We start from the raw sequence: 23,633 nt of genomic DNA on the forward strand, positions 1-23,633 counted from the left end.
AATAGGATCCACTCGTGTACAAAACATCAGTTGACACTCAGTGCTCGAAACCGATCGTACATCCGAATCCTACGTCAAACTGTGAGTTCATACCCCTACGCTTTTATAAGTTTTTATGACGTTTTCAGGGGGGAATACAAGCCAAACATAAAGGTTTTCGTAACTTAAAAACTGATGCAATTTCAATGGTTTTATGCTAAAACATTTAGATACTTTATCCCTTTTGTAAAATGCGGAGAATAAGGGACGTTTTCTAAACATAATTGCATAGTTTTCCGAATAGTACATGAGCATAACTTATCAATCAAACTATAATAGGTATAGTTTGGAGAATTTTATTTCAGGTTCTCAGAATCAAACTCCATACAAGTCAAATATATAAACTAAGACTGATTTAGTTTATCCATACAAATAACGAGAGTATCTTACTAGATAATTATTTTGTATAATTATTATACTCCGCATTGTTTATCAACGATTTCGAATTCGAGAACAACTGAACTACACGTAAACTAGTTAATACCGGATTGTGAGATTAGTCTTCCTTTTGCCCTTCCGGGTACCAATAAATCCTTTCCGGAAGTATAACCAGAGTCTCCTGGAGGGAGAGCGTGAAATTTGTGAATAGATCTATTCGGGACTGACAATCCCACACCTGCACTGTTAGCTACAGTGGGGCGGGCACGCCCGGGGTGACAAATTTTGTAATCGTACGACGTCTGAAGAAACGTCAAGAAGGTCTCGGGTAAAACTAGTATGGTTATCCGACTCACAATAAGTATAACTAACCTTTGTTTACACGATATTTTCTTCAATAGTTTTAATTAATTATTAAAACTATCTATCTACTTACTGCAGGGGAGTCCAGCGATCAAGTTCTTGGTTTTATTTGAATAATTAAAACTATTTATCTACTGGTGACAACCAGCGTTTTCGACTGAGACTTACTCTTATTCAAGTATTTGTCATACTTAAAGATATAAAAGTGGTTATAAAAGTTATGTGGTCCTAAATACCAGGACCGAGAATAAACAAGTATTTGTCATACTTAAAGATATAAAAGTGGTTTTAAATCAGCATAAAACCCTTTTTAAGTTGAGAAAATCCGTAATGGATGTTGTGTAGTCTTAAATACCAAGACTGAAAGTGTATAGTAATATCCGTACTTATTGATAATAAAAGTGATTTTAAATCGACATAAAACCCCTTTTGATTTATAAAAATTCCCGTAAACTTTATGTGTTGTTAACTCCCTATGTGAGTCGCTATAACCATACTATGACTGAATGAACATGCCACGGCGTTTCTCAGGCGCCGAAAATTGTTATGACATTTGTCACCCGTAGACCTGCAGGTCCCACTATAGCTAACAGCAAGGTGTGGGGCGTCAAACCCAATATAGATCTATACACAACTATCACGTTCTCCCTACAAGAGACTCTGGTTATAACTACCAGGAATTTTAACCCGTACTCTAGGAGTACTGAGAAGAATGTCTCACAATTTAAGTTAACAAGTTTACGTGTGGTGTGCGTGAGCGTAAAACCTTTTTCTGTGGGAATAAAACCTTCCGAAATGTGTTTGTTGTGTTGATGGAAACATAAACCATACCTATTATAGTTTATTAAAACAAGGGTAGTAGTAGTAATGTATGTAAACTATACTTAACATAGTTTATCCAAATGTTTGTATGTAATGGATGTACTTTGCTTATAATAATTTGTTATTTCTATGCTTTATCTAGCAAAATCCATTTGTTAACTGTTGTATGTCCTTATACTAAGACAAAATGTCATATAATGCAATAACATATAATCACATAAAGATATACACCTTGCTCAACATGTTACAAGGTGTAATGAAATTGATAGCATTTTTCTGTTGTTAACAATTTCTATTACTGTTCTTAGAAAATTTGTAGAAAAATCATCAAAGGTCCAAATCAGAATCTGTAAATTCTGAGAGTTTGGGAAATGAGTCTAGTTTGTTGATAAATTTTATTATGATTTTTAATGACCTCCAACTTGTGTGAAAAAGTCGATAATCACAGACTGGTCCGGATTGATGTTTGAAATGATAGGCAGTTTTGTAAAAATCACCATAAATTGTAGAAAAATCTTATGGTGATCTGCAAGTAGCCATTTTAAATCTAAGAACTTGAACTACTTGCACCTTGTACAGTTTTGAAAATAAAAATGTTTAAGTTGACCAAAACAGTCCGTGAATGGAGTCCAACTTTTCTGATGAAAGCTGTTAGAAGAATTTAGTTGTGTTCTTGGTGTTTTAACTTGTATTCCCCCCCTTAAAACGTAAGAAAACATGAAAATGTAGGGGTATGAACTCACCTTATGTGATTTCAGTAGATGAATGTTGGATAAGGGAAGTGTTCAACTCAAGAACACTTGAACATGCCTTGAAGATTTTTGAGAATCTAACATCAAAGTGATGGAGTTTGTGTAAGCAATCGATGATTGGAGTAGAAGGAAGTGTAATAATCACAAGGAGGGTGAATTATACTTACCAAGAGTAGAATAAAGCTTGATGATCAGCCTTAGAGTCTCAAAATAGAGAGAAAAAGTTTGAGAGAAAAGTTGTGTTTGATTTTTGGTGAAATGAGAGCAAGTGAGTGAAAATGAGGAGAGAGGATGAGTTGTTCCAGCTCTTAGAACGTGGGAGGGGCTGATGATTGATGGAAAAGTACAAGGAAGTGACTAGGGATGGTGGGGAGGTGTGACTGGTTATAGAGTGGGTGTAGTGGTTGCTTGTGTCATAAACTAAGGAAAAGTCAACACTCCACCTCTTGGACTTTACCCACTAAATATTGGATAAGATTTATCCCGAAAAACGTGATTAATTAATAAATATGGGGCCTTATATGTTAAAATAAAGTTTTGGGTGAAAATCCCGCGTTAAAATAATTAAAATCGGGCTTAGAACGCAAAACTAGTCGAAAACGAGGAAGAAAATGGCAACCTGCGAGACCTCTCGGTGCTAGGCCGAGGTTCGGTCCCAAGGCTGCTGGGCCCGAAGGCGAAACGAGGCGAAAGGAGTAAGAAGCGAAATGGAGCGAAGGAGAAATGGACCGAAAGGTAGCTTCGGTTCTTCATGCGAGGTTCAGGCCCGAAAGGGAGGTTCGGTTCCGGGGCTTCGGGTTCGGTCTTCTAGCTTTCGGTTAAGCAGGGTTTGGTCCCTAAGAGGACTTTCGGCCCTAAGAGGCTTCGGCCCTATAAGGTAGGTTTCGGGTCCTTAAGACCGTTTTTCGCGTAGACTTCCGTTTTTGGGCTGTTTTTGCCAATTTCGAGGGTCGGGATGCCCCCGAGTGATTATAAAAAGTTGAGAGAGATTTGACATTCTTGGAGAGATTTGGGAGAGATTTGACATTCTTGGAGAGATTTCTCATACAGAGAGAGATTTGGGAGAGATTTGACATTCTTGGAGAGATTTCTCATACAGAGAGAGATTTGGGAGAGATTTCTTTTGTGACCTTTTTGAGTGTTTGGCTTCGCAACGCAAGGTTCTTACACTATGTTAAGCCTTGTTCTAGTGTCGTACACACTCCCGATGAGTGTGCAATGGTGTGTTATCGTTTTGGTTCAATGTTTAGCATTATTAAGGTTACGAAAATTCGAACATACGAATTTTCCAAATGATGTTTTCTCATTAAAATAGTGCATAGAATAGTAATTACCAAACGTGAACCCTAATATACAAGGGTTAATTTAGTTGATCGGTTTGACTTGTTGACTTTGACTTGACCAGAATTTGACGGTTGTCACATCATCCCCCCGTTAGGAGGAATTTCGTCCCAAAATTAGCTTTTTGAATGGGACTTCAAGAATTTGGGAAAAGATGTGGATATTTTTGTTTCATCTGATCCTCGCGTTCCCAGGTGAATTCGGGTCCTCGTTTAGCGTTCCAGCGGACCTTCATAATGGGAATACGACTTTGCTTTGTTCTTTTTATCTCTCGATCCATGATTTATACCGGTTCTTCCACGAGGTGGAGACTCTCGTTGATTTCAATATCATCGAGTGGTATCGCGAGGGTCTCGTCGGATAGGCATTTCTTTAAGTTTGATACGCGGAAGGTAGGATGCACGTGATTTAGTTCTTGTGGTAATCGGAGTTTGTATGCCACTGGGCCAATCCTGGCAAGGATTTCGAATGGTCCGATGTATCTTGGGTTTAGTTTCCCACGTTTACCGAAACGTATCATTCCTTTCCAAGGGGAATCTTTCAGTAGTACTCGATCACCGACCTGGAATTCCAAGGGTTTGCATCGCTTATCCGCGTAACTCTTTTGCCGATCTCGGGATGCTTTCAGTCTTTCCCGAATTTGAACGATCTTTTCTGTGGTTTCTATTATTATCTCTGGGCCAGTGAGGGTGCTATTAGGGACTTGTCCCTTATCTAGTTGCGTGTCACCCACTTCAGCCCAGCATAGAGGTTACCAGCACTAATGCACTGGATCCCTTCAGAACTTCGCAGTTAAGCGTGCTTGGGCGAGAGTAGTACTAGGATGGGTGACCCCCTGGGAAGTCCTCGTGTTGCACCCTCCTTTTTTTTCCAAAACTTTCGCTTCTTGTTCGTAAGTTTGTGGCCTGAGGCATATTCGTTGGTAGACGCTCGCTGGTGTTCTTGATTGTTAATGCGGTTAGTATTTCTGACACCATCTTCGTGCCTGATGGCGTGGTTAGCATTGAGCTGCGCCATGACGGCTGCCACGGCTGCCGTGACTGCAGCTTGAAAAGTTGAAGAGTCTATCTGCAGGGTTGGCGTCTTTCCAGTTGGTTGGTTGCCTCTTGGTGCAGACATAGCTCTGTTTCATGATGAAAAACGACTTCGTAAGTGGGGATAATTATCTCAAGTGCATTCTTACGATTTATATTCACATATATAAATTTTTGCACATTGCTGTACTTTTCTTAGTGTTTCTGCTAACGTTCCTGAGATGGGGTTATTGTAGTGGGTAAAAGTATGTTTCATTCTGGCGTTAAGCTTTACTCATCTAGGGATCATGTTTGTCCAAACATACTTAGCTGAGGAGTTTTGATGGGATCCGGTGTATTAGTGCTCGTATGATCGCACCCTATAGGTCTACGAAGAAAGCACCTTTCCTCCAAAATGTTTAAAGGTGAGACGATAATGAGTTTTTTGAATGGCTATACGTCATGAGTTTTCTACCTAAGTTTATCTTAGTTCATTTTGTAACGTATTTCGGTTGTTTTATGGTGTTCTGAAAACATTTCATAATGAGTATCTATTTATGATAAACTCATGTATTTTAGTAGTTTTGTATCCAAGTGAAACCTTGAGATTTGATCCAACCTTTGAAAGAGAATTGGGAATGATCCCGGAGCTAAATTACCCTAGTCCAACAACTTGACTAGAGTGGGTTTCAGATAGTCTCCTATGATAGTATGATGGAAGTATTTGAACAAAGAGTGACACAGAATTTAGCCGACTGCCAATGTCATTGATGTTTAAGATGTAACAAGCTTGGGAAAATTGACCTTGTACATGGTCATACATCACATCCGGAGTAGGAAAGTTTTGGCCGCCTAAGGGCCTAACTAAAAGTACTTACAGTACAAGATAGTTTCATAGAGAATGCCACATAGGACATAGATAGGAAAAACGATTCCTTTTTAACAGGGAAAGAAAGTAAGGCATCTACTACTGGCGGCGGTCATCCCTCTGGTGAACCCTCAATTCAGCCAGTTGCCGCTCCATATCAAGCATGTGCCTTTCGTACACCCTCTGGCGTACTCGGAGTTCTATGACTTCGGCTCGTGTTTCAGCCAGTGCTTGCAGCAGGGTTTCATGGTCTCTCTCAGATTTTTTCACGAGTGTGCTCAAGGCGATTGGTGCTGATTGTATGCATTCTTGCATTTGCATCAACCTTTGCGATACGATGGAGAGCTGTTCTGTCCTGAATCTCGTTTCGGGGAACTCTACGGACCAGAATTGGAAGAATTATGTCTGCTGAGCTTCCTTCGCTTATGTTGTAGAAGCTTCGGTCTCCATTAAACGGCATAGGTTGGTATTGCTCTTCGCTCCAGGTTTCCAAGCTCTCTACCCAAGGAGGCGTCGGGCCTTGAAAAGCCGGACGAGGGTCAGGATTCGGAACAAGATCCATCGGGGGCAGGTTCTCCACTTCAGGTTCGGAGTCAGAATCATCAGCAAATCCTTCAGCTTGGTGACCATCCACAGGGATTGGGTGATCATTCTCTGGCTCCTCTCCGAGCCATCCAGCATTGCCATGGTTAGGGTAGTACGGGTCGTCGTGGGGATGGAATCCAGCCATGATATCTTCGCGAGAGAAGGGAATAGAAGAAATAACTAAGTAGACGTACTAATTAGATAATTATAAGATGATCTTTATCAGATACTTCAATACTTGTTTAGTGCATACTAGTTATATGTATTCGGGACAAGATAGACCTTCGAATAAGCGACCCTAACTCTAAGTCCACAACCCAACGAGGAACAGGAAGTAAAGCAAAGATCCACAGATTCTAAGTCTATGACGTCATGGATACATATAATACTTAATGTATCCACTAAGCAATTATTGACCTATTGATAAAAATCTATTTAGTTCTCAGATAAGTAATTATAGTAACACCAAATACCCCTATGGTATTTCATTGTGGTAGTGTTGGTAAGTTTTTAGACTTTTTGCCACATCACAACCATTCTTGGGCATATGCTAATCACTCCTCAGACCAGCATAGTTGATCAGGCTATGCCATTCCCAGGACTGACCATACATCCTCAAGCTTACTTGTGATATTCAACAATCGTAATACTTTTGTTCTTGTCATTGTGACACTGATTTTAGTATGAATGCATGCATGTATACTTTTAATAAGAAACTTTTTATTTCTAAAAGTATATTTATTTGAAAATGTTAAATCAGAGACCTTAGTCCCAATGCATTTATAGTTTGTATATCTTATGTGGTTCGATATACTTAGTTCACTATAAAAAATGCTCTGATACCAATCTGTCACACCCCCAAACCAAGGATGGTGGAAACGTCCGGGGGTGGAGGACTTCATGTATAGTATCACAACAACGAGTATAATAGTGCTCAAAGTAATTACAACCAATCATAAATATAATTGAAAAAGTTACACTAAAGCATAGGTTTACATGATTCAAATCAATTACATTATGATGACAAAATGAACTGTTTGATGATTTATCGTCCCATCCTCAAAAGCTGTAGATTTCCTGTTTCACTGAATTCCTGAGAATACAAGCAGTTTTGAAAAAGTGTCAACAATTAAGTTGGTGAGTTCATAAGCTTTTGATAGTAAGAGTTTGAAAACCGATCTTTGTAATGAGTTGTATGTTACCAACAAAAATCCAATATTTTCCTTATAAAAGTTATGTGGTCCTAAATACCAGGACCGAGAATAAACAAGTATTTGTCATACTTAAAGATATAAAAGTGGTTTTAAATCGGCATAAAACCCTTTTTAAGTTGAGAAAATCCATAATGGATGTTGTGTAGTCTTAAATACCAAGACTGAAAGTGTATAGTAATATCCGTACTTATTGATAATAAAAGTGATTTTAAATCGACATAAAACCCCTTTTGATTTATAAAAATTCCCGTAAACTTTATGTGTTGTTAACTCCCTATGTGAGTCGCTATAACCATACTATGACTGAATGAACATGCCACGACGTTTCTCAAGCGCCGAAAATTGTTATGACATTTGTCACCCGTAGACCTGCAGGTCCCACTGTAGCTAACAGCAAGGTGTGGGGTGTCAAACCCAATATAGATCTATACACAACTATCACGTTCTCCCTACAAGAGACTCTGGTTATAACTACCAGGAATTTTAACCCGTACTCTAGGAGTACTGAGAAGAATGTCTCAGAATTTAAGTTAACAAGTTTACGTGTGGTGTGCGTGAGCGTAAAACCTTTTTCTGTGGGAATAAAACCTTCCGAAATATGTTTGTTGTGTTGATCGAAACATAGACCATACCTATTATAGTTTATCAAAACAAGGGTAGTAGTAGTAATGTATGTAAACTATACTTAACATAGTTTATCCAAATGTTTGTATGTAATGGATGTACTTTGCTTATAATAATTTGTTATTTCTATGCTTTACCTAGCAAAATCCATTTTTTAACTGTTTTATGTCCTTATACTAAGACAAAATGTCATATAATGCAATAACATATAATCACATAAAGATATACACCTTGCTCAACATGTTACAAGGTGTAATGAAATTGATAGCATTTTTCTGTTGTTAACAATTTCTATTACTGTTCTTAGAAAATTTGTAGAAAAATCATCAAAGGTCCAAATCAGAATCCGTAAATTCTGAGAGTTTGGGAAATGAGTCTAGTTTGTTGATAAATTTTATTATGATTTTTAATGACCTCCAACTTGTGTGAAAAAGTCCATAATCACAGACTGGTCCGGATTGATGTTTAAAATGATAGGCAGTTTTGTAAAAATCACCATAAATTGTAGAAAAATCTTATGGTGATGTGCAAGTAGCCATTTTAAAGCTAAGAACTTGAACTACTTTCACCTTGTACAGTTTTAAAAAAAAAAATGTTTAAGTTGACCAAAACAGTCCGTGAATGGAGTCCAACTTTTCTGATGAAAGCTGTTAGAAGAATTTAGTTGTGTTCTTGGTGTTTTAACTTGTATTCCCCCCCTTAAAACGTAAGAAAACATGAAAATATAGGGGTATGAACTCACCTTATGTGATTTCAGTAGATGAATGTTGGATAAGGGAAGTGTTCAACTCAAGAACACTTGAAGATGCCTTGAAGATTTTTGAGAATCTAACATCAAAGTGATGGAGTTTGTGTAAGCAATCGATGATTGGAGTAGAAGGAAGTGTAATATTCACAAGGAGGGTGAATTATACTTACCAAGAGTAGAATAAAGCTTGATGATCAGCCTTGGAGTCTCGAAATAGAGAGAAAAAGTTTGAGAGAAAAGTTGTGTTTGATTTTTGGTGAAATGAGAGCAAGTGAGTGAAAATGAGGAGAGAGGATGAGTTGTTCCAGCTCTTAGAACGTGGGAGGGGCTGATGATTGATGGAAAAGTACAAGGAAGTGACTAGGGATGGTGGGGAGGTGTGACTGGTCATAGAGTGGGTGTAGGTGGTTGCTTGTGTCATAAACTAAGGAAAAGTCAACACTCCACCTCTTGTACTTTACCCACTAAATCTTGGATAAGATTTATCCCGAAAAACGTGATTAATTAATAAATATGGGGCCTTATATGTTAAAATAAAGTTTTGGGTGAAAATCCCGCGTTAAAATAATTAAAATCGGGCTTAGAACGCAAAACTAGTCGAAAACCGGGAAGAAAATGGCAACCTGCGAGACCTCTCGGTGCTAGGCCGAGGTTCGGTCCCAAGGCTGCTGGGCCCGAAGGCGAAACGAGGCGAAAGGAGTAAGAAGCGAAATGGAGCGAAGGAGAAATGGACCGAAAGGTAGCTTCGGTTCTTCATGCGAGGTTCAGGCCCGAAAGGGAGGTTCGGTTCCGGGGCTTCGGGTTCGGTCTTCTAGCTTTCGGTTAAGCAGGGTTTGGTCCCTAAGAGGACTTTCGGCCCTAAGAGGCTTCGGCCCTATAAGGTAGGTTTCGGGTCCTTCAGTCCGTTTTTCGCGTAGACTTCCTTTTTTGGGCTGTTTTTGCCAATTTCAAGGGTCGGGATGCCCCCGAGTGATTATAAAAAGTTGAGAGAGATTTCACATTCTTGGAGAGATTTGGGAGAGATTTGACATTCTTGGAGAGATTTCTCATACAGAGAGAGATTTGGGAGAGATTTGACATTCTTGGAGAGATTTCTCATACAGAGAGAGATTTGGGAGAGATTTCTTTTGTGACCTTTTTGAGTGTTTGGCTTCGCAACGCAAGGTTCTTACACTATGTTAAGCCTTGTTCTAGTGTCGTACACACTCCCGATGAGTGTGCAATGGTGTGTTATCGTTTTGGTTCAATGTTTAGCATTATTAAGGTTACGAAAATTCGAACACACGAATTTTCCAAATGATGTTTTCTCATTAAAATAGTGCATAGAATAGTAATTACCTAACGTGAACCCTAATATACAAGGGTTAATTTAGTTGATCGGTTTGACTTGTTGACTTTGACTTGACCAGAATTTGACGGTTGTCACACGTAGTAATGCCCTTCGGTCTAACCAACGCACCGGTTGTGTTCATGGACCTGATGAACCGGGTGTGTCGTCCTTTCCTTGACAAGTTCGTCATCGTATTCATCGACGATATACTTGTCTATTCCATAAGCGAGGGAGATCACAAACAGCACTTGAGATTGGTGCTGGAAACTCTAAGGGCGGAGAAGCTTTACACAAAGTTATCCAAGTGCGAATTCTAGATTCGTAAAGTAACTTTCCTAGGTCACGTGGTAAGCGCGGAAGGCATACACGTGGACCCTTCCAAAATCAAGGCGATAGAGAGCTGGTCGGCACCGAAGACACCCACAGAAATTCGACAATTCTTGGGTCTCGCTGGCTATTATCGCAGATTTATTCAAAACTTCTCCAGAATTGCCAAACCCTTAACCACTCTGACTCAAAAAGGTGTACCTTTCTGTTAGGATAAGAAGCAAGACTCTGCGTTCCAGACTTTGAAGCAGGCCCTATGCAGCGTACCTATCCTGTCTCTGCCGGAAGGGACGGATGATTTTGTTGTTTACTGCGATGCATCCAATCAGGGCCTAGGTTACGTGCTCATGCAGCGGGGAAAAAGTTATCGCTTATGCCTCGATACAGCTGAAAGCACACGAAGTCAATTACACAACGCATGACCTGGAGTTGGGAGCAGTGGTCTTCGCACTGAAGATATGGAGACATTATCTCTACGGAACCAAATGCACTATCTTCACTGACCATAAAAGCCTACAGCACATCTTCGATCAGAAGGAGTTGAACATGCGACAACAGCATTGGGTTGAGCTACTCAGCGATTACGAGTTCGAAATCCGCTACCATCCCGACAAGGCCAATGTGGTGGCAGATGCCCTCAGCCGGAAATAGTACTCCTGTCGTAGGGTGAAGGCACTAACTATGACTATCCATTCCCACTTATCCGCACAAATCAGAGACGCTCAGCTGGAAGCCCTAAAACTAGAGAACATGTCGGGTGAAGCCTTGAGAGGAATGGATAAGAACCTAGAGATCAAGGGAGACGGAGTCTATTATTTCATGGACCGGATCTGGACCCCAAGATTCGGAGGGTAGAGAGAGGTTATCATGAACGAAGCCAACAAGACCAAATACTCCGTTCATCCAGGTTCGGATAAGATGTACCTCGATCTCAAGAAACTATATTGGTGGCCAAACATGAAAACAGAGATCGCTACATTTGTGGGCAAGTGCCTGACTTGCGCCAAAGTCAAAATCGAATATCAGAAGCCCTCAGGTCTGCTCCAACAACCTAAAATTCCCGAATGGAAGTGGGAGAGGATTGCCAAGGACTTCATCACCAAATTACCTAGATCTTCGAGTGGGCACGACGCCATCTGGGTGATAGTCGATCGACTGACTAAATCCGCTCACTTCCTGCCTATCAAAGAAACCTTCAAGATGGAGAGACTTACACGAATCTACATCCAAGAGATAGTCTGACTGCATGGTGTGCCTGTGTCCATTATCTTCGATAGAGATAGCAGGTTCACTTCAAGGTTCTGGCAGTCACTGCAGAAGGCTCTTGGAACTAAGCTGGACATGAGTACAGCTTATCATCCTCAGACAGACGGGCAGAGTGAGAGAACTATCCAGACCCTGGAAGACATGTTGAGAGCATGTGTTTTCGATTTCGGGAAGTTGTGGGACACCCACTTACCCTTGTTCGAGTTCTCCTACAACAATAGTTACCACACCAGTATTAAAGTTGCGCTGTTTGAAGCCCTATATGGTCGAAAGTGCATATCCCTTCTATGATGGGCTGAGGTAGGCGACACACAGCTTGCCAAGGGACAAGTCCCCGACAGCACTCTCACACGCCCAGAAATCATTCGCGAAACCACGGAAAAGATCGTACAAATCTGAGAACGACTAAAGGCCTCGCGAGACAGACAAAAGAGCTACGCCGATATACGACGAAAACCCTTGGAATTCCAGGTGGGAGACCGTGTCCTGTTGAAAGTCTCGCCCTGGAAAGGCATGATACGCTTCAGAAAGCGTGGAAAGCTGAATCCAAGATACATAGGACCATTCGAGATCCTCACCAGGATCGGTTCCGTAGCTTACAAACTCAATCTACCCCCGCGAACTCAGTAATGTACATCCTACCTTCCACGTCTCGAACATGAAAAAGTGCCTATCCGACGAGACTCTTGTAATCCCACTCGACGAGATCAAGATCAACGAGAGCCTCAACTTCGTGGAAGAACCTGTAGAGATCATGGACCGAGAGGTCAAACAAACGAAACAAAGCCGCATCCCAATCGTGAAGGTTCGCTGGAATGCCAAGCGGGGACCTGAATTCACTTGGGAGCGCGAAGATCAGATGAAACAGAAATATCCGCATCTCTTTCCCTAATTCATGATTTGTATTCTATATTCTAATTTCGGGACGAAATTCCCTCTAATGGGGAGATGATGTGACAAACCGAAATTCTAACGTGTACATTCTTCATTTTCATCAAAGTTAGCCTCGTTTCGCTATTTTGTAATGAAGTTTTGGGTCTATATGAGTGCTTGAGACTTAGTATGACCTCGATATGAGTCTTAGGAAGGGTGAGAATGTGTGTAGCATCACTAAAACGGGCCAAACACACCTAGCAAGGTGTGTGCGGCCAGCCAGCCACACACAGCCGAACGCACACCCATCCTCCAGCCGCACACTCCCCCTTTTATATATAAGGAGACCCCCTTCACTCATTCCTTTCCTTTGGCTGCACTCTACTTTCTCTCACTACTTTCACTCTCTAAAAACTTCATCCAAAAACACTCAAAAGGCCTCAAAAACGTGAACTACTTCATCATTCAGCTCGTTATATTGGTAAGGCATCTGAATCTAAGCCTAAAACTCATAGTGTTCTTCGTGTTCTTCATCCTTTGAAGGTGTACGGCCGCACACCTTCATAAGGTGGCCGCACACGCCTTAAAAACTCTCCAAAGTGAAGAGTTTGGCCTCCATTTGCTAGTTAGACTTGGTTTAGACTCTAGAACACCTCAAAATCGACGTTTCGGACACAAATGAGGAGTATACGGTCGCACACCCCTATGTACGGCCGCACACATCCTTTGTATGGCCGCACACATCCTTTGTATGGCCGCACACTCTTGTGTGCAACCGCACACACAGTCTGGCCGCACACCCTGGCCGCACACACATACTGATGGCCGCACACTTCCTTTATTCGATCAATTATGGCTCCGACACTTAGTTCCAAGCATTTCGAAGTCCCTAGGGTGGTTTCCCATCGTGTTTTATCATGAAATGCCTTAATCTAATACGTATAATCATTATTATATGTTAATAGGATCCACTCATGTACAAAACATCAGTTGACACTCAGTGCTCGAAACCGATCGTACATCCGAATCCTACGTCAAACTGTGAGTTCATACCCCTACGCTCTTATAAGTTTTTATGATGTTTTCAGGGGGGAATACAAGCCAAATGTAAAGGTTTTTGTGATGGGTTTTGAGCATTCTAACACTTCCTAAGTGTACATGCAACCCTAATAACCTTGAATCTATGTTTTCTCTATATACATGCAAATTTCTTTTTCAAGGTTATTTCCTAACTAGCATGGCATGGGGATTACATAAAACATAAAAACTAGTAGAAATACATACCTTGTTGTTGCTTGGATTCCTTTAAGACTTTCTGAGCCTAGCACCCCAAATGTTGTGCCTCAAATGCTTCACACAACACCACAAAACTTGGAATAACTTGAGAGAATACTTCTTGCACTCAAAATCGGTTATACCCTCTCTAGTAACACTAGGTCACCATTTTGCTAGCCATAGGGTTCCTTTTATAGTGTTGTCACAATTAGGGTTTACACATGAATGCCCTTAATTGTCATGACTCTTGATTTCTCATGACCCATGGGTTTGTAACTCCCATGGACTATCCATGGAGCTCCATATGGTTATAACCAAACCCATAAACCATGGATCATTAATCCACCATAAAAGAATTGATGATTGTCATAATCAACCCTATATATTTAATTAGTCTCACTTTGATCACCAAATTAATACTAGATTAATACTTGATCAATACTAATTAAATAATACTATTATTAATATATTAGAACTTATAATATATTAATAATCATAAGTGCCTTATTCTCTCATCTAGTCTATCCAAGTATTGCAATGCCATGCAACCCAAATGGACCATGCCGGGTCGGGTCAAGTACATACCAAATAAAGTTATGGACTTAGACACTATATCCAACAGTCTCCCACTTGGATAAGTCTAATAACTATATTTGCAAATATGACTTCAAAATCCGACTAGCAATCGTAGCTCTTTCAAAGTCTCTCGGAACTGAGATGATGATGATACGCCATTTAAGATAAGTGATCATAAAATCCTCTGTTCTCATGATATCAGCCGGACAAACACATGGAACATGGTCTTACTTATTGTCCAGCATTTGTTTCTCGATCTCTGATTTGTTTCGACATAGAACTAAATTGAACACATCAATTAGGTTCTGACCGGGCCCGGTACATAAGTCAAAACCAAATCATCGAGGGGCCCAGATATCGCTTCTATTTCTAGAAGGAACAGATAAACTTCGACTGATATGCTTGTACTAACTACTTGTTGAATTATTCACAAAGGCACGTTTTATAACATCGAGTTACCAATGCGTTTTCGTACAATCAATGAATAACCAACTCATAGTCAACAACTCATATCTCTAGGTTTGAAGATTTATATGATATTACCGTCTCACGATCACTCGAGATAAATTCCATGAAGTGATGCAAGTGAGCGTGGGTTGAGTCCAATACTCAGCCCTTATGAGTACTCATGAATGTTGTAGCAACCATTGCATTGTCTAAAGCACTTTAGACAAATCATACAAGCCAAATTCATGACAGTCTTGATTCATATCTACTTCCAACATATGACTGACTGTGGATGGTTTGAATAATATGATATATACCATAACATAATTATTCTGGAAGTCAAAACATGCAAAGTGAAACACAAGAATAATACTAATCTTATATGGCCCCAACACTTTGAGTGTAAATAAAACACCTTTTATTTAAGCACCATATTGATTACTCATTATTTATGTTTCGATTAATCAACTTTATGCTTGAATTAAAACATTAGTTGTCCCATGCTCCAAGCATGTACACTATGGTTTTCCAAACAACAACTATGCCATACTCCAAGTATGCATACTATGTTTACATATGGTCCTCTCTTTGTGAAATAGATCAATTGACAATATTCCAATGATGCTCATTTCACAATTCCAATCCTTGTTGTAAATGAAAGAATACCAAACTCTTGCCATTTACTGTAATCTGTTAGATTCTAAACTTATATGCAATGATCCCCTTGTAATGACTATGCACAGAAGTCACAAAGACTTGACAACAGACATTACAGGATATTTCAATGGAAAGCAATTCCATGAAGTCTCAAATTCAAAGTACATTCCTTTGAACATCCTTCTTGCATTAAGTTCTCTAATCTTACACAGATTCAAAAAGTAACTTCCACCTATGGAAACAATTCCATATTCCTTCTTGCATTAAGTTCTCTAATCTTACACAGATTCAAAGACTAACTTCCAATTGTCCATGAGTAACCAATCCTTGGTAAACCTCAAACTGTCCTCGACATTTTTGCTTAATCATTTTAGTCATTTCCAGTTCTATTCCTTTTTTCCATCTTAATGCCCTAGGCATTTGGAAAATTTAGAATGGATGAATATTATAGCACATGTAATCAAACTTATACCCAAAGCATATGGGACATGATTTATGCTATAAAGTTTTTTATTTGCCATGTTTTCATAATTCGAACTATGAAGAGGGATGCCGTAATCATAATCGAATTTTGAGAACGCAACATATATAGAAATTCCTTATGTTGAACAATTCCAACATAACATTCACATATATCCTTGACTAAAGTTCATAAAACTCAATCTAAGCTTGTAGAATTGGAATGAAGTATAAAATCCACTCCCTTAATTATAGCAAACAACTTTTCAAAGCAAATTGAAACTTTTGTTTTGTACAATTAACATTGCTAACCTACAATATTTAACATAATCGTCATGCTCTCACTAGCATAATGATTACCAGCATAACACTTTATGCTCCCACTAGCTTTGACATGTACTCAGAAATCAACTGGACTTCTAGAAATCAATACTTTATTGACTTTCTTACCAAAGTTCATATTTCTGATACTAGATTGCTTTGATAATACTTTATAAAAAAAAAACATACACCTTTCCTTAGATAGCTCACATGTTTGTCTAGACCTTTTGCAATTCTCACTATTTAGTGTGCCGGTTAACCACACACGCTCCACTAACTACATGAGAATGCAAATATCACAACCGCTATCTACTTAAAATCTTCTTGGTGGAAGCGTTTCCTCACCATCATTTTCATGAATCGAAGAGAAACCTTATGACACTTAGATTTTATGGTGTATGTGTTCCTATCCATGTGAATTTGTCATAACCATGATCACAGGACTAGGTTAGTGACACTTCCAAATTCATATGGACTGAACTTGTGCAATCTTAATTTCTTGCCACCTGGTAGCACAATGCCCACCATTGCTTTCGGGTTGTTATGCAAACAATTGAGAACTCATAGAACTCACAATCATAATCAACTTTCCACTGGAATAGACATGGAAACAAGAATATGTCAACACGATAGGTTACAAACCTCAAGTCGTGGGCTAGTGATTAACAAAACTCTTGATTTAGTTCTTGAAACTATTTCAGAATCATTTAGACTCCCACTATCCTCTTGACATATAAGACTTCTCTTTGTCAAGAACCATTCCTTGACAATACAAATATTCAAGAGCTAGTGCGGATTCTTATCAAGTTAAACACTTCTCACTATTGGTCTTAGCTGGTCTTTGTTTTATCCAAAACATCACAACTTACCAATCTGAAATGTACAAGAATAGGAAACATCTTACTATACATTTGACAAGTGTTATGGACTTTCTAAAGACTATGTCACTCAAGTTACAATCTTGGAGTATAACTCCAGGATTTGTTTTTGGCACGAAGTATGAATTATCTTTTGATTTAACCATTTCAACAATTCACGATTCCTCTTCTCAGGCAACAAACACACTAAGGTGTCCTTAGAGGATCAATTGTGATATGGTTCCATAATCACTAAGATAATCATAAAACAAAATACACAAGTACTCTCCCATCTCTTCAGATTGGAGAAAATTTTATCTTTCTGCCTTATTTGATTCTTCTTATTCATTCTGCCATACATTGAAACTTTTCCAATGTTTCGGAATTACACTTAAACTCGTAAGCATAACCATATTTACTAAACTTTAGTAAATCATAACGAATAATCTTATCTACCTTTGTGGTGGACCTGACCAGCACACAACCAAGTGTACCCAATCTTTTAGTCCTTCACTTGACTCACATGTACATGTGAACAAGGAATTAGTCTTAATTCCCAAAGACGAAAACTTCTCATTCATCATACAATACAAGTTGCATGATTCCAAGTTTCTATCTAACTGAAACTTGGGCGATGAGAATCTTTCCTTATTTGGTAAATTATGATACTACCACACATGAAAGAATCAAATCCATTTTCAAATATTGTTATTAATGGAAACATATAATCAACAATTTTTCACAAATGCCATTGTAAGGATACTTAAAATAAATAAAATCAAAACTTTTCTTTATTTTAAAACTTTGCGGAAAACTTATCCTTATAACCCATATGAAAACCTTGTTGTTATCTATTCCTAAGCAATATGTCTCAACTCTTAAGTAATAGCTCAAAATTCTGATCACCGAACCATGCGATCAAAATCCCTCTTCGCGATCAGAATCAACATATACTTCCTTTAAGTTTCTTCACTTTTTCTTTGATTCTTAAAACATCAACATGTGACCCAGTCACATCATGCAATAAGAATCTCAGAATAGAAACTTAATAGAGTTTGACAATGGACTTTACCTGAAGTAGAGTCAAACATTTGACTTTACTATCCTTATGGACTTTTAGGTAAATTTGGCAGCTTCGCAACCAATGCCCTTCCTTTGGCAACAGAAACATATGGACTCTTTGGAAACGGTACACGGGACTATCACAGACTTAGCCTTTCTCTTTACCATTTGGTCAACCGAGTTGACTATGGCCAATCCCTTTCAATTGGGAAGAGAAAGTTTTTCTGGACTTCCAATGTTACCATTGTCAATGTCCATGGAAGTTGATCTTCCAATCAAATTTTGCTTTACCAATGCTCCAAATCATTGCTGATTCAGCATCATCAAGCAAATAGGTAAGATCATTAAGGGTCATGTCGTGATCTGTTATCAGGGAGTGACCAAGTCAACAGCCAGCTACCTTGAGACTTCGACACCCGACTTTCCCGGCTTGTCAATATGTGACTTAATCTCCAAGACCTAAGCACATATAGACTTTGTTTGCCAATAGGGATTGAGTGACTTAGAACTTATCATGTCTTGAAACTTGTGGGATAGGGAGATTTATTGGAGTAGGTGGAGGAAGTGAAGTATGATTTTCAGTCCCACTAATGCATAACAAAGGGATTGATCTTTCACCTTGATTTCCATTCAGGATATCATCTTCATTAGAAAGCTTCTTCCTAAAGATTTGGGAAGACCATAACTGTCTAAACTAGACATCTATAATGGGAGAAATTCAAGTTAGTTGATTTAAAGTCCTTAATATAACACCCAATATGAAATATTAAGGCTAGGACCCAATAACCTATTTATAAATGGAAGAGGAATGCCGTAATCCAAATTATAAAATAGTTAAAGGTAGGTAAATGACGATTTACCAATTTCCACCATGAAAAACGAAATATAATTAAGTTTTAATTGGATTTGAAACTCCTAGATCTTTTGAGATACATTGAACTTTCAATGGCATGTTTGAATCTCGATTGTGCCCTCTCAAGTTTGTGACTGGGATGCCGAGGATCACAAACAAGGAGTGAATAACCATACAAATTGACTTGGTACCCTCAACAATATTACCTAATCGATGTGCCGGTTACCCACACACACTCCACCGATCTATAATAAAGTCAAGTTACCCTTTGCCACTCTTACTAGTCCATGTTAGTGTGCCGGTTAACCACACACGCTCCACTAACGACTTGGTAAGGTACAAAGTGTAATTTTATGGGCTAGCACCAATTTAACATTTTCCTAAAGTAACTAGGATTGGGAATTTATAATGTATAGTTACTTTATAATTCATTATACTTTTACTGAGAATTTAAAGTCATATCCTACCCGTTCGGCTAACGACCCTTCACCGATCAAGGAAGCGGTGGGTGAGAGTGGACACCCATTAAGTCACCATTTTATAGGCAACAACCTTATACCCCCCTTATAGACCGGCTTCGTGAATGAGGCCTACTAACGGTAAGAATGACATATTCTTATACATATCTATATAGTAAAATTATAATAATAGTATAAGTGTTGATTTTTAAACTTTTTAAAAATCTAAGGTTTAATTTGGAATTAAAGTATTAAAGTGTAAGACTTTTCAAATTCCAAAACTTGAGGGCAAGATTTGAAACTATTCCAAGTCTCTTCAATCTCTTCAATTTGTAACTTATGAGTTTTAATGGTTCATAAAAATGAAGACTCTTCATTTTATGAAACCTCTTTAGTTCTTTAATCATAATTAAAAGAAGCGACTTTTGGTTATCCATAACTTGAGGACAAGTTATGGACACCATCATAGCCATTAAGATCATGAATTAAACATACATGGAGGTTACATATAATTCCTATGATCTTCTAAAAACTCATAAGAACACAAATTCATGTCAAGCAATTTCAAGAAAATCATATAAACATATACAATACTTGAAAATTGACAAAAGTCATGTAAAATGGGTTAACATAATCATTATCATTTTTGAAAAACAGATTTTACAAGTCCAAAACAGATTGGGATAATGATCTTAATCCATTTCCAGCAACAAAACTCGAAAAAACTGCCCAGCACGCTCCTACTCGCCGAGTGCATTATTTTACTCGCCGAGTAGGATGAATTTGTTCATGGACTCGGCGAGTCCTCCCCATGGACTCGGCGAGTCCAGTCGTCAGAGTGTAGAATTTTCGATTTTTAAGCAGTTTTGCATCAAGTATACAGAAAACAATCCTAGGCTCTGATACCACTGATGGTTTTAAGCATGCTAACACTTCCTAAGTGTACATGCAACCCTAATAACCTTGAATCTATGTTTTTTCTATATACATGCAAATTTCTTTTTCAAGGTTATTTCCTAACTAGCATGGCATGGGGATTACATAAAACATAAAAACTAGTAGAAATACATACCTTGTTGTTGCTTGGATTCCTTCAAGACTTTGTGAGCCTAGCACCCCAAATGTTGTGCCTCAAATGCTTCACACAACACCACAAAACTTGGAATAACTTAAGAGAATACTTCTTGCACTCAAAATCGGTTATGCCCTCTCTAGTAACACTAGGTCACCATTTTGCTAGCCATAGGGTTCCTTTTATAGTGTTGTCACAATTAGGGTTTACACATGAATGCCCTTAATTGTCATGACTCTTGATTTCTCATGACCCATGGGTTTGTAACTCCCATGGACTATCCATGGAGCTCCATATGGTTATAACCAAACCCATAAACCATGGATCATTAATCCACCATAAAAGAATTGATGATTGTCATAATCAACCCTATATATTTAATTAGTCTCACTTTGATCACCAAATTAATACTAGATTAATACTTGATCAATACTAATTAAATAATACTATTATTAATATATTAGAACTTATAATATATTAATAATCATAAGTGCCTTATTCTCTCATCTAGTCTATCCAAGTATTGCAATGCCATGCAACCCAAATGGACCATGCCGGGTCGGGTCAAGTACATACCAAATAAAGTTATGGACTTAGACACTATATCCAACATTTTGTAACTTAAAAACTGATGCAATTTCAATGGCTTTATGCTAAAACATTTAGATACTTTATCCCTTTTGTAAAATGCGAAGCATAAGGGACGTTTTCTAAACATAATTGCATAGTTTTCCGAATAGTACATGAACATAACTTATCAATCAAACTATAATAGGTATAGTTTGGAGAATTTCATTTCCGGTTTTCAGAATCAAACTCCATACACGTCAAATATATAAACTATGACTGATTTAGTTTATCCATACAAATAACAAGAGTATCTTACTAGATAATTATTTTGTATAATTATTATACTCCACATTGTTTATCAACGATTTCGAATTCGAGAACAACTGAACTACACGTAAACTAGTTAATACCGGATTGTGAGATTAGTCTTCGTTTTACCCTTCGGGGTACCAATAAATCCTTTCCAGAAGTATAACCAGAGTCTCCTGGAGGGAGAGCGTGAAATTTGTGAATAGATCTATTCGGGACTGACAATCCCACACCTGCATTGTTAGCTATAGTGGGGCGGGCATGCCCGGGGTGACAAATTTTGTAATCGTACGACGTCTGAAGAAACGTCAAGAAGGTCTCGGGTCAAATTAGTATGGTTATCCGACTCACAATAAGTATAACTAACCTTTGTTTACACGATATTTTCTTTAATAGTTTTAATTAATTATTAAAACTATCTATCTACTTACTGGAGGGGAGTCCAACGATCAAATTCTTGGTTTTATTTGAATAATTAAAACTACTTATCTACTGGTGGCAACCAGCGTTTTCGAATGAGACTTACTCTTATTCAACGAACATGTTAGAAAATATGGGATTTTCTTGGAAAGCATGCATATCTATTTCTAAAGCCAATAACGAATGTTTTCGATACAAAATGATATTAACTTATAGTACAAAGAAATAATTTGTACAAATTCAGTGACTAGTTTCCAATACAAAAACATGCTTATGAACTCACCAGCTTTATGCTGACCCGTTTTCAAAACCGCTTGTATTCTCAGGACATCAATAGACAGGTACCTCCGCTCATTTTTGGAGAAGACGGGGCATCTTGAAGTCCAGTCTTTATCTTTTGTTTCTTCTAAATATAACGATATGTACAGATTATGTTTCCAAACAGATGTAAATATTCTTAAATCAATGTAATGGTTGTGTTTACTTTGATTACTATGATATGATTGTTGTGATACTACGAATGACGTCCTCCGCCCCGGAACGTTTCCGCCTTCGATTCCGGGGTGTGACAAATATTCCGAAAGCGAATGATAATGCACCAAATAATCTCTGAAGAATAACCTGTTGAAAATGTGAAGCATCCAAAAATAAAGTTTCAATGATAAATAATGTGAATCCGAAGACATGGTCTAGAAATGCCAAAAACTTGATCGTGAGATCAAAAATAAGTGCCAAATGTAGAGTCTGAACTGAACAAACACCGTAGAATATGTCATAAAACCCGCTTCTAAAAAATCATAATGCTGAAGCGAAGTAATGCCGAAAACCGAAATGCAAACCCGAACTCCCAAATAATGGTTCGAGACCATATATAAATATTCTGAAGGGAGTAAAAATGCGGGTAGCTCGGTAGAAGTGAGACACAAAAGTAATAATCTCTGAACCTACTGTGTCGTCACTCATAATCAGCAAGAAGAATGAAGCCTTGAACCGTGGGGCTAAAATTGGTGTTAAAAAAAATAATTGTTTTTAATAAAAAATTGGTTTTAAGAAAAATAATTAGTATAAAATAGAAATAATTGGTTTTAAAAAAAATGTATGAGTAAATTGGTTATAATAAAAAAAAACTTGAAAAGAAATGGGTTAGGGGTGGATCCATAATGAAAAAGGATTCACTTAGGAAAATGGGTTAAGCTGAAAAAGGTTAGTAGTGGAAAAAGGTTACGAGTAAAAAAGTTTAGGAGTGAAGAGTGGTTAGGAGTGAAAAAAAAGGTAAAAGTCCGGAGGTTTTTTTTTTGATTCTGGAAATATGGAGTTCGGAATGGAAGAGTGAGGCTGAAATATGACTATCAAGTTTGCTCCTCTTCACCCAAATGACGATCCGGAAGTAGTCCTCCGGACAGAACGAGAAAGGCTAGAAACATTCTACTCCAAGAATGCTCAACCATTTAAGGAAGTATGGACTAGAAAAAGAATCACCAAATTCCATGGATTTGCAAGAAAAATCCTAGTGAAATTCGAACTCAACTGCCCACTATTTCGATTTCACGTCTTCCAGAACAAGCCTACCTACCGAACCATTACCGATGCGGACTTCCCTTCCATGAATCCGAACGACATTCTGACTCTGGCTGCTCACTTTTTAGGAATGAAAAACAACGATATCGGCATGGGTGCCTTTCATGCTGCTCTAAGCTTCCTCAAGGATTACGTCGTGGAATTCTGCAGATGCGACTATGAGTTGACTCATCTCT

General features: G+C 38.4%; 1 pseudogene; it reads left to right on the forward strand.

Annotated features, from left to right (window-relative positions):
• The first annotated feature begins 4,436 nt into the window (after positions 1–4,436).
• LOC145123134 (5S ribosomal RNA) lies at positions 4,437–4,552 on the forward strand (annotated as a pseudogene).
• The last annotated feature ends 19,081 nt before the right edge of the window (positions 4,553–23,633 follow it).

Source organism: Lactuca virosa, chromosome 6 (genome assembly GCF_052849685.1).
Source record: "Lactuca virosa cultivar CGN04683 chromosome 6, Lactuca_virosa_CGN04683_v6, whole genome shotgun sequence".
Taxonomy (NCBI): Eukaryota; Viridiplantae; Streptophyta; class Magnoliopsida; order Asterales; family Asteraceae; genus Lactuca; species Lactuca virosa.